General features: G+C 50.9%; 1 pseudogene; it reads left to right on the top strand.

Annotated features, from left to right (window-relative positions):
* Positions 1 to 3,133: 3,133 nt before the first annotated feature.
* On the top strand, positions 3,134 to 6,724 carry LOC123108267 (MLO protein homolog 1-like; annotated as a pseudogene).
* The last annotated feature ends 4,367 nt before the right edge of the window (positions 6,725 to 11,091 follow it).

Genomic DNA, 11,091 nt, shown 5'->3' with positions numbered 1-11,091 from the left:
CTCGTAGGTCGACTGGAAGGTGATCTCTTCTAAGGGTGTCCTCGGGCAGGGTACTTAGATCAGGTCTGTGACCCTACCCTAGGTACATGGCTCCATCAACGGTCACTTTGATCCTGGGCAAAGCCTTTGGCAGTTTGGAGGAGGTGGCTTCCGGTGCTTTCGGCACTGGAGGCGGCACAACTTTGGACTGCTTTGGAGCCTTCTCAGTCGGCATTGGGGAAGACGTCTTGGGACGCTTCGAAGACTGTCCAATCGGCGCGGCCACCAGGTCCGGAGCGCTCGCCGGGTCGTGAGCGTGTTTGGATCTCCTCTCCCTGTGAGGAGTCGACTTCTTCGTCATCAGTCGATTCATCGCTCTCCTCGTCCTCCTCGTCATCCGAGTTCCCTTTGCCACTTTCACCCCCGCTCGCTCCTTCCTCGACGTCTTGCTCCTGCACCCCGTTGGGCATTGAATACATGTCGATGAGGGCCTGAAAAGACAACGATCAAAGGAAATTCAGTCGACCATAAATAAGATGTCACACAGTGAATCGGAAAGATACTTGATAAAACAGAATCATACCTGCTCCGGCTGATGCGAGTGGTCGAATGGAATCACCCTCCTGGACCTCCGAGAGTTGTCTTTGTTGCTGGTGATCCCCATCAGCCACTTCTCCAAGGTGTCCTCACTGACGTCCTCCGGGTGGATCCGAGTGGAATCCTCGAGCCCAGAGTACATCCACATCGGATGATCGCGTGCCTGAAGTGGTTGGATGCGTTGAGCGAGAAAGACCTCCAGCAGGTCCAACCCGGTCACCCCGTCGCGGACGAGTTAGACGACCCGCTCGACCAGCACCTTGACCTGTGCCTTCTCTTCTGGAACCACCTTCAGGGGAGCGGGCTTCTCCACTCGAGCCAAAGAAAAGGGAGGAAGTCTAGTCGACTGACCCGGGGTCGGCTGATCCTTGCAATAGAACCAAGTCGACTGCCAGCCCCGGACCGAGTCGGGAAGGATCATGGCTGGGAAGGTACTCTTGCTCCTCATCTGGATCCCCAGACCCCCGCACATCTGAATGACTTGAGTCCTCTCGTCACTCGGATTGGCCTTTTTGACCGACTGGGAGCGGCAGGTGAAGATGTGTTTGAAAAGACCCCAGTGCGGTCGACAGCCCAAGAAATTTTCACACATCTACACGAAAGCAGCCAGATAGACTATGGTGTTTGGAGTGAAATGATGGAGCTGAGCCCCAAAGAAGTTCAAAAAGCCCCGGAAGAAAGGATGGGGAGGCAGAGAGAATCCGCGATCTACGTGGGTGGCGAGGAGAACACACTCACCCTCCCTTGGCTACGGCTCGGTCTCGTTCCTCGGGAGCCATGCCGACTTGTGGGGGATCAGTGCCCCCTCTACCAGATCGTCGAGGTCATCATGGGTGATCGTCGAGCGGATCCAGTCGCCCTGGATCTAGCCCGGCGGCAGGCCGGATCTCGACGAGGATCCGCCCCGGCTGGTCCGCTTGCCCTTCGCCTTCGCGGTCGCCTTCTTCGCGCACCAGCGCCACCGTCTTCTCTTTCCCCATGGCGACAGATCGAGTTCGAGCGAGAGTTCGGCGGCGAGAGCAGAAGCGAGCGCGGCGGAGAGGTCGGGGAAGAAGAAGAGAGAATGGGAGCGCACGGGGAGAGGCCTGGTCCGGAGCCTTTTATAAGATCGTCCCCCGAGTGACTGACTGGTGGACCCAGACGATCTAAACAAATCCCGCAACAGTCGTGCGCGCAGTACGTGGCGAAAAAGGTGGCACGGAGATCGAGGAGACTTGCCTAATCCGTCTTGATAACCACGGTTCTGCCCGTCTGGCGCACTTCCCAAAATTTGAATCCCGCGAAATCCGCGGAGAGCAGAGCAACTTGCCAGACTGAAGACAAACAACCTCTACATTATCATTCGGAATTCTACTGTGAAAATTCACTCGACAAAAACTAAGAATGGACCAAGGCGACTGAGAAAGGAGTCGACGTCGTCCCCTCAACTCATTGTTCCAGAACAAGATATACTCATAGCACAAAGAATGGGTCGGAAGTGTTCCCAACTCCTTCCTCACTCAAACCCTGATCCATTCGGGGGCTAATGATGAAGCTATGTATCTAGGGTAGGGTCATGGATCTGTCCAACATATCCTCCCAAGGACATCTCTACAAAGAACCAGAAGCAGTCGAAGAGAAACCGGCATCCACTCGACCACGAAGATGTGCTCACTCGACCACCTTGAAGGCACTCGACCACCAGAAGATGAGAAACCCTCCACTCCGCAACGGTCAGGGTTTAAACCATAGCTTTATGAGCATTTACAACACTTTACTTCAGACGTTACCAGTAACGCTCCTCCTTTATGAACATTGAACCCTGTGTAACAGAGGGGAGCTGGGGTCCTGTCGCACTCTATAAAGCCACCCCCCTCCTCTGGGGACAGGGGTTCGCACTTTCTACAATTCACACGCATATATTCAGTCGACCGCTTCCGGACTCCGAGACGTAGGGCTGTTACTTCCTCTGAGAAGGGACTGAACTCGTAAAACTCATGTGTACAACTCCTTCATAGCTAGAATCTTGCCTATACATTCCTACCCCCTATTCTACTGTCAGTCTTAGAACCACGACGGGGCTCACATGGCACGTGGCAATCGTCTGAGGCGGCCAGTCAACGCGTCAGCTGTTTTCCGTCTGTGGATTCCCAGCGTTTCCCTTGTTTTGTTATTCCGCGCGACACAGTAGGAGTTCCGCCTCTTGTTTCCATTGATAATTTTGGTGAGAGAGTCAGAGTCTGGGAGCGCCGAGCGTCAACGCGAGCCCAGTCCTCGGACTTCACACAACCATCCACGTGTTTACTCCTTCCCCTCTTCTTTTTCAAGAGCAGTCTCGCATTTCTCAGCCCTTTCGTCACCGGTCCCGACTCCCGACACCGTACCCGATCACACGGCAGTGCTTTGTCCGCAACCACCAGCATGGGCGCGCCATGGCAACGAAACCGCGGTCACATGCATGCATGCGTACTCCGCCACCAAACTCTCCTACTCCCAGTACCTAGTACTACTAGCACAGTAGCACGTACCCACGGGCTCCGCTCGCCGTGCATGGACCACCCGGCGCCGAACGAAACCGCAGCGCCCCTGCCAACCCGGCGGCGCCGACGCGCCGTTGACGACCCGCCCGCCCGCCCGCCCGCCCGTGCGCTCATCCGTATATAAAAACCTGGCCAGACTACTACCAGCCCCGCCACACACCACACCTCAATTTGCCACACCACGCATACCTGCTTCGCCTGCTCCGGCCGGTCACGTACGTCGTAGATCCTTCTTTCCGACGATCGGTGGCTGTGCGTGCGTCTGGTTCATCGAGCTGTTCGTTTACTCGGTGCCAAACAAGAGGCTGCGTCATTGCGTGCCGGCGCTACGTGCTTGGGCTTGGTCCATGGCGGGACGGGCGGGAGGGCGGGAGCTGCCGGACACGCCGACGTGGGCGGTGGCGCTCGTCTGCACCGTCATGATACTCGTCTCCGTCGCCGTGGAGCACGCCCTCCACAAGCTCGGCCACGTACGTTTTTTTAACTAAAATAACGACAGTTACACATTTCAAAATTATAAGTGTCGTGGCGTTGTTTGGTTGGATTGGATGCAACGGTGTTTTTAAGCTGCCCGAAATGTTTGTTTGTTCTCGAGTTGAAGCTGGATTAGTTGGAGATTAGGGATAGGGAATCCGTAACCGATTGCCCGTAGGTGTGCGTTTTTGATGATTTTTGTCTACTTATATTACTCATGCTGCATGCTGTGCAGTGGTTCCGCAAGCGCCACAAGAAGGCCCTGGGGGAGGCGCTGGAGAAGATGAAGGCGGAGCTCATGCTGGTGGGCTTCATCTCCCTGCTCCTCACCGTGGCGCAGACGCCCATCTCCAGGATATGCATCTCCAAGGAGGCCGGCATGAGGATGCTCCCTTGCAAGCTTAACGACGGCGCCGGCGGTGGTGGCCACGGCAAGGACAAGTGGACAACCACCGGAGGCTTCTATGGCTCCAAGGCGAGACTCACCGCCGGTTCCTGGCCGCCCCAGCCGGAGAGGACGTCTGCGCGGAACAGGTGAGCACCTAGCTAGTGAGCATGAACATGGAAGTTCAATGACCTGATTTTCTTCTCCTGTTGGCTTGGCTTGCCTAAATTGGTTCTGTCCGCAGGGCAAGGTGGCGCTGATGTCGGCGGGGAGCATGCACCAGCTGCATATATTCATCTTCGTGCTCGCCGTCTTCCACGTCTTGTACAGCGTCGTCACCATGGCTCTCAGCCGTCTCAAAGTGAGTTTCTCAGGAGAAGCATAATTTCATCCATTGCAACGCTGTTACTGATCCTAGTCGTCCAGCAGATGAAGAAATGGAAGAAGTGGGAGTCGGAGACCACCTCGCTGGAGTATCAGTTCGCGAATGGTCAGCATCTAGCTAGCTACCAATCGCATTTTCTTTCTGAAACCCGGTGCATTTTCAAACGCACTAGCGATCATCAGATTGAAGAACTGATATGTTTAACCTGGCTGAATCCTCGCAGATCCGTCGCGGTGCCGGTTCACGCACCAGACGACGTTCGTGAAGCGGCACCTGGGACTCTCCAGCACCCCCGGAGTCAGATGGATCGTGAGTATCTTTCTTCCTGCACGCCCTCATCATTTTTCCTGTGTTTTGACTAAGGGCATGTAAAATGGTTGATAAATTTATCTTATTTAAGTCTTGCATGTAATTTAGAGATGACAAAAAAACATGTCTACAATGGTCATCTCTTAGCTTTATCTTCAATAACTAGCTATTCCTAAAGACATGGTGAGACATATTGTGCTAAGAAGTTATCTTTTGTCTTCTCTTAAATAAGAAAGGACAAGCCTTTTCTTATGATTTCTTTCCACTTCATCTCATCATTTATTCAATGTGACATTTCTAAGATAAAACCATTGTATATGCCATAATCTGTGGTGTTTGATGTGGATCAGGTGGCTTTCTTCAGGCAGTTCTTCACGTCAGTCACCAAGGTGGACTACCTCACCTTGCGGCAGGGCTTCATCAATGCACATTTGTCGCACAACAGCAGGTTCGACTTCCACAAGTACATCAAGAGATCAATGCAGGACGACTTCAAGGTTGTCGTCGGTATCAGGTAGGTTCACTTACTGTCTCTACACTAATATATATAGTCCAATACACACACACCCATAGATAGGTAGATAAATAGATTACCTAATTGCCGCTATATTCCATATGATGATGACACATTTGTCATTTTGTCGCAGCCTCAAGCTCTGGTTCGTGGCGGTCCTTACCCTCTTCCTTAATATCAACGGTAGCCGTCGCCTCGCCCTCCTCGCCTTCACCCTTTCTTTTCCCGGGATTAATTAATATTCCAACTATAGAACTATAACACATTCAAACCCGAACGAACAAAATGCTGAATAAATCTTTATGAATTTGTCATGTGACCGCTGTCATCTTCTTGTAGGGATCGGCACGCTCCTCTGGATCTCTTTCTCCCCACTCGTCGTAAGTGCATCCAAATTTCTTTTCTTCATCTCGACTGTAATGTAGTTAACCCTCCAAACATATTTAAAATGCAAGCCATTGTCTTGTTTGTCTCAACAGATCCTCTTGTGGGTTGGAACCAAGCTAGAGATGGTGATCATGGAGATGGCACTGGAGATCCAGGACCGGACAAGCGTCGTCAAGGGTGCTCCCGTCGTCGAGCCGAGCAACAAGTACTTCTGGTTCAACCGTCCTGACTGGGTCCTCTTCCTCATACACCTCACACTCTTCCAGAATGCGTTTCAGATGGCACATTTCGTGTGGACAGTGGTACGTAAAAATACCTGACACTTCAGCTATGGATGCAAGGCACCTGACACTCTTGTCGCTGATGGACTGGATGTAAGACAAATTAAGAGCTGATGTTTCATCGCAGGCCACGCCTGGCTTGAAGAGATGCTACCATGAGAATATGGGAGTGAGCATCGCCAAGGTGGTGCTCGGGGTAGCTGCCCAGATCATGTGCAGCTACATCACCTTCCCACTCTACGCGCTCGTCACACAGATGGGCTCACACATGAAGAGAACCATCTTCAACGAGCAGACAGCCAGGGCGCTGTCCAACTGGCGAAAGATAGCAAAGGAGAAGAAGAAGGCCCGGGACGCGGACCTGCTGAGGGTGCAGATGAGTCAAGGCTCGTCGCCGGTGCACCTGCTCCACAAGGCAGAGGTGCGGTCCGACGATCCTCGGAGCCCCACGAGGGCCGAGAACGAGGGCGGTGACATGCAGCATCGGGCTGTGGCGCATCCGGTGCATAGGGTACATCCTTGTGACGGTTGGAGGTCGGCCTCGTCGCCGGCCCTCGATGCTCACATCCCCATTGCAGATTTTTGCTTCACGACGCAACGTTGATGGATCAGACAAGTTCCTCCATTGATCTAGTCCAGTAGGAGTATATAGCAGAACTAGGAGCCGGTGATTTCTCCCGCGAAAAAAGAGAGTAGGAGCCGGTGATTCGTGCAATGAAACTTCGAGGGTTTTTTATGGTCATCAGCTAAGTTGGCATTTAGAAGAAACTTTTTTAGGACAATTTAGAAGAATCTTTGACGATTGGCTCATGGAGCAACGGTTTCAACTTGTTGAAATAGCTGATAGTGTAACTTACTCTTGTGTTACTGACTCCTTACTTTGACAACTGGATAGCAAAGGACAACATTCTAGCAACTCCTTGCATCGTGTCATTAACTTTAGAGGAGTTATAATCAAACGCGGAGAGGAGAAACGCCCTTCCGCGCTCTGACCTAGCCACCCTCCTTCACCCCGCGCCGCAGGACACCCACAAAGCCCTCTTATTTTGTTTCTGGTTTTTGGGAGAAAGTGTGCCCGGACCATCGGACGGACCAATACAGACCCTCGTTGAATGACACAATACTTCTGAACTTTGCAGTTCAAATATATGCGGGTGGTTTGAGGGACAACGTTGAAGATGCACATTGATGGAGAGATGTGGGGCAAGTCGGCCGGCTACAAGAAAAGATGGGGTGTGACGCTGACAATATTTTCACTTACGTGAGCTACACCTGTCCCGTTTTCTTTCCTGGCCCTTGGATGTTGATCTTACAGCTCAAAACCAAAGTGACTGAAATTATAGAAAAATTGAGCTACCCGACGAATATGTGCTCCCTATTGGAAGAGGGTTTTTATGGTACCCTATACTGCTACTGGGGAGGGAGCAGTATATGTGACGGTGAAAGCTCTTCTTGTGTTCGTGAAGGGAATTGCTCTGGCGGATCAATATTTCGGAATGCATCGTGCCCTCCTGTGAGTCTGTGACAGCGGGGTGACGACGAGGAAACAGGTATGTTGAGCCCTGCCTGGGTGAGCTTTTGAACAATGACGTGGTCGTCGACCTCACAGCAAAGGCAGATGAGTAGCTGCTCCACGTCTGGCAAGCTGAGGCTAAAGTAAAGCGTGATCCAGGCCATGAAGAGCTTGATCATGAAGGCAAGCAGTAGTAAAATAAAGGAGGACGGCCATGAGCGTAGCGAGGGCATGGTTAGCACAAAATAGGCGAGGTTCCGCCAGGCTCCGGCCCTCTCGTAGCCGCAGCTCTCCGTGAAGACCACGACGTTGTACACATCCTGGCCTCATCGTCAACGACGGCGAGCTTGTCCGCGACGCAGGGTGGTTTGGCATGCACTGTCGTCATGAACGAGGCAACACAATAAACGCGATGCTAAGGTGCTCACTGCTTAGCCATGCGGGGCGGCAAAGAACATCGCGGCCGTAGCGTGGAAGGGGGATGGGGCGCACGGTGGCATGCCAGAAGTCCAAAACCATAGAAGCATGCATAGCACAGCGGATTAAAGGAAGGGAGGAGGCGCCCCGGCGGGCATGGGGTCGAAGAGGAGGCGAGCCCCGGGAGGCGGCTGCCGGTGATGCAGAGTCACCGATAATGCCCTCCGAGCAGTATACCGGTGGACGTGAGATGTGCGGTACTAGCGATGCTGCTAATCCAGTTTCATCAGTACAGATAGGTACCCACCATTGGATCTTTGCAGATGGACGGTCAATATTCAATACAGGGTACCATAAAAGAGCTCCCTTATTTATTACTTATAAAACGATTTGATAAATAATTGGGTGCATGCATGTGTTCATACCTTGACATTGTACATACCGTCCGTAGCCGGAAGCTTCCCCTCGCTCTCTGTCATCCCAAAACTCCCCGTCGCCTTCGCCGACGGTTCGCTCTTCACCATCGGGCCGTCCCCGGCATTGTCCTCGCCACTGACGATCGGGTAGAGCCACGCTGCCATCACGTCCTCGGAAGGTGGCGGCTCTGGAGTCGACACGCACGGTGGCCCCAGCGCCGGTGGCGGAGAGCGGACGCAGGGAAGAGCCGTGCCTCCTTCCCACGCCAACCCGAGTAGACCTTCGCTGCAAGAAGGCATTTTGAGAGTTTGAGTCATGCATTAACTGCTGAACCAGCCAAATCCAGCTACATGCATGCATGGAGCTGTCAACGAACATGTCGAGGAAGTCGTCGCCGGCGGCGGCTGCTGCAGCCTCGCCGGGGTAGTCGTCGGGGTACCACCAAGGATCTGTAGCTGGAACTTGTCGGTCCATCGCTCAGCTCAACGTGGGAAGAAGCTAGGGACGTACGTGGTCCTTGGATCAACTGTGTCCGTCCCTCTCTGTTCTTGTACACCGTATGCACCACAGCCGGCACTTTATATAGAGCAAGAATATTCAACAGCCGACGTTACGGATATGAGAGAGAGAGGGGGAGAGAGAGAGAGAGAGACTGGAGCAACACCGACGTCGTTGAAATGTCCACGTACAGAGACGTTCGGAGCAATCAGGCTAGCTAGAAGACGGTGCATGCAGCAGGCTAGCTTAGTTAGAACTAGAAGACGACCGTGATCGGCGGAAGCTAGCGATAATATACTCTACTGCGTACATACGTCTAATGTGGCCCGCTTGTGTACCGCCGCTGTGGCACTCTGACACAGCATGAACGGATATACACTAGTAGAAAAAGGGTCAAATGTGAAATACATTAGTGCCGATTTAAATTTAAGCCGGCACTAATGTGTGCATTAGTGTTGGTTCCAACGGCTAGCCGGCCGCTCTCATTAGTACCAGTTCGTGGCAAACCTTTAGCACCGGTTCGTGCCACGAACCGGTACTAAAGTGAGTGGTGGCAGGATGTTGTCAGTCCGGGGCCCATTCAGCACCTTTAGTACCGGGTCTTATCACGAACCGGTACTAAAGGTCGTCCTACATAGACCCTTCGTCCATCCGAGCTCGCTCTGTTCTTCCTCTTTCCCCTCTCCTCTCTGTTCTTTTCTATGTTCCTCTCAAGCTCATCACACATTTTGCCTAAAATTTGTCAAGATTTGAAGGCCCCCATCTATTCAAATGATCACAAAGGTTAGCAATTTTGTCCTTTCATCTCTCATTGCTAGATTAGCTCATGCAATGCTTTATATAGTGATTGATTTTTGAGTTTAGTAATTTGGGAGGAATTATATATATGTGCTAGTATTTGATTTATATGCAATTTGAGGTCAAAAATAACACTTAGTTTGCATATGTAGGTGTGGTTTACTTAGTGCCTTCTAAATCTCCGTCGTAACCACCGTCGATCGCCCGCAACGTCCCGTCGCCGGCACCACCTTGTGGTGAGCCTCTTGTTCGTGAAGTTTTATATAAAAAATTGATGTTTGTATGATTTGGATATATAGTTACTCGTATAATTATCTTACCCATACGTTGTTTGTCATACATAGTGACATGGTTTTGATATCCGTCCCCGTCGGCCCTCGTCCGGGTTATGATTCGGATGTGGTATATTCTCTTTTAAAACTATTCATTGCATTTCGTGTTTATGACAAATTATGCCCATCAAGTTGACATAGATATTTGTATGTAGGAGGTAGTTGAACCGGAAATTCCAACCGACCCTATTGTCGAGAGGTTAAATTTAGTTGAAAGAGAAAACGAGGATTTGAAGGAAAAATTGAAAAGAATTGAGGGGGAGAAGATGGAATTGGAGTTGCATGTTGCCGATGTCGTCGATGATCACAAGATTAAGATGGAGAAAATGCGCTTGAAAATTAGAAAGATTAGAAAATATGCCATTCATAGTGAGGCTTGGTATCATTATGTTGTTGGATCAATTGTTACTCCCTCCATTACAAAATATAGCGCGCCTGCGTTTCCCGAGGTCCAACTTTGACCATAAATTTAACCAACGAGACCAACTGCGGCGGGAGAAAAAATTATATAATTGAAAACTTCTTTCGAATATGAATTCACTGATATAATTTTTGCTTCCGCCACAATCGGTCTTGGTAGTTAAATTTACGGTCAAAGTTGAAGCACGTGGATAGAGGAAGCACTACATTATGAAATTGAGGGAGTACCTTAGTTGTGATCTTGATCACATTTGTTGTTGCATTTAAATTCTTTAGCTAGAGAGTTATTTGTTTGTTGCATTTAAGTGTTGTATGAACTTTATGTATTGTATTAATTTGGTGTTTTCGGTGCTGTGTATTGAAGACGAGCCGGCAATGGACGTACGATGACCGATGCTCTCCCGAGTTCATTAATGGTGTGCGTACTTTTCTGCTTGCGGCTGAGGCAAACAAGCGGGCGGATGGTTTTATGCCTTGTCCATGTGTTGGCTGTAAAAATGGTCACAATTACTCTACGTCAAGAACCATTCACGTCCACCTGTTTGAGTCCGGTTTCATGCCCCACTATAATGTTCAGGACAGACAAACAAGGGATATCGCGCATGCACGCACTGTTTGGACGATACCGATAGTATATATTTGGCTAACTGTAAGAAGAATGTGTATCTGAGACATTGTCGATTTCTTCCGAGCAGGCATCCCGTAAGAAAGAAAGGCAATAATTTCAAAGGTGAGGCGGATCACCGGACGAAGCCTCGCCACCGTACTAGTGCTGATGTACATGATATGGTCAAGGATTTGAAGGTGGTCTTTGGAAAGGGTCTTGGTAGACAACCTGTTCCGAATGACGCTGACGGACGCGCACC

This window comes from Triticum aestivum, chromosome 5A (assembly GCF_018294505.1).
Source record: "Triticum aestivum cultivar Chinese Spring chromosome 5A, IWGSC CS RefSeq v2.1, whole genome shotgun sequence".
Lineage (NCBI taxonomy): Eukaryota > Viridiplantae > Streptophyta > Magnoliopsida > Poales > Poaceae > Triticum > Triticum aestivum.
The sequence above is the reverse complement of the archived record's forward strand: the minus strand, read 5'-3'. Positions and strand labels throughout refer to the sequence as shown.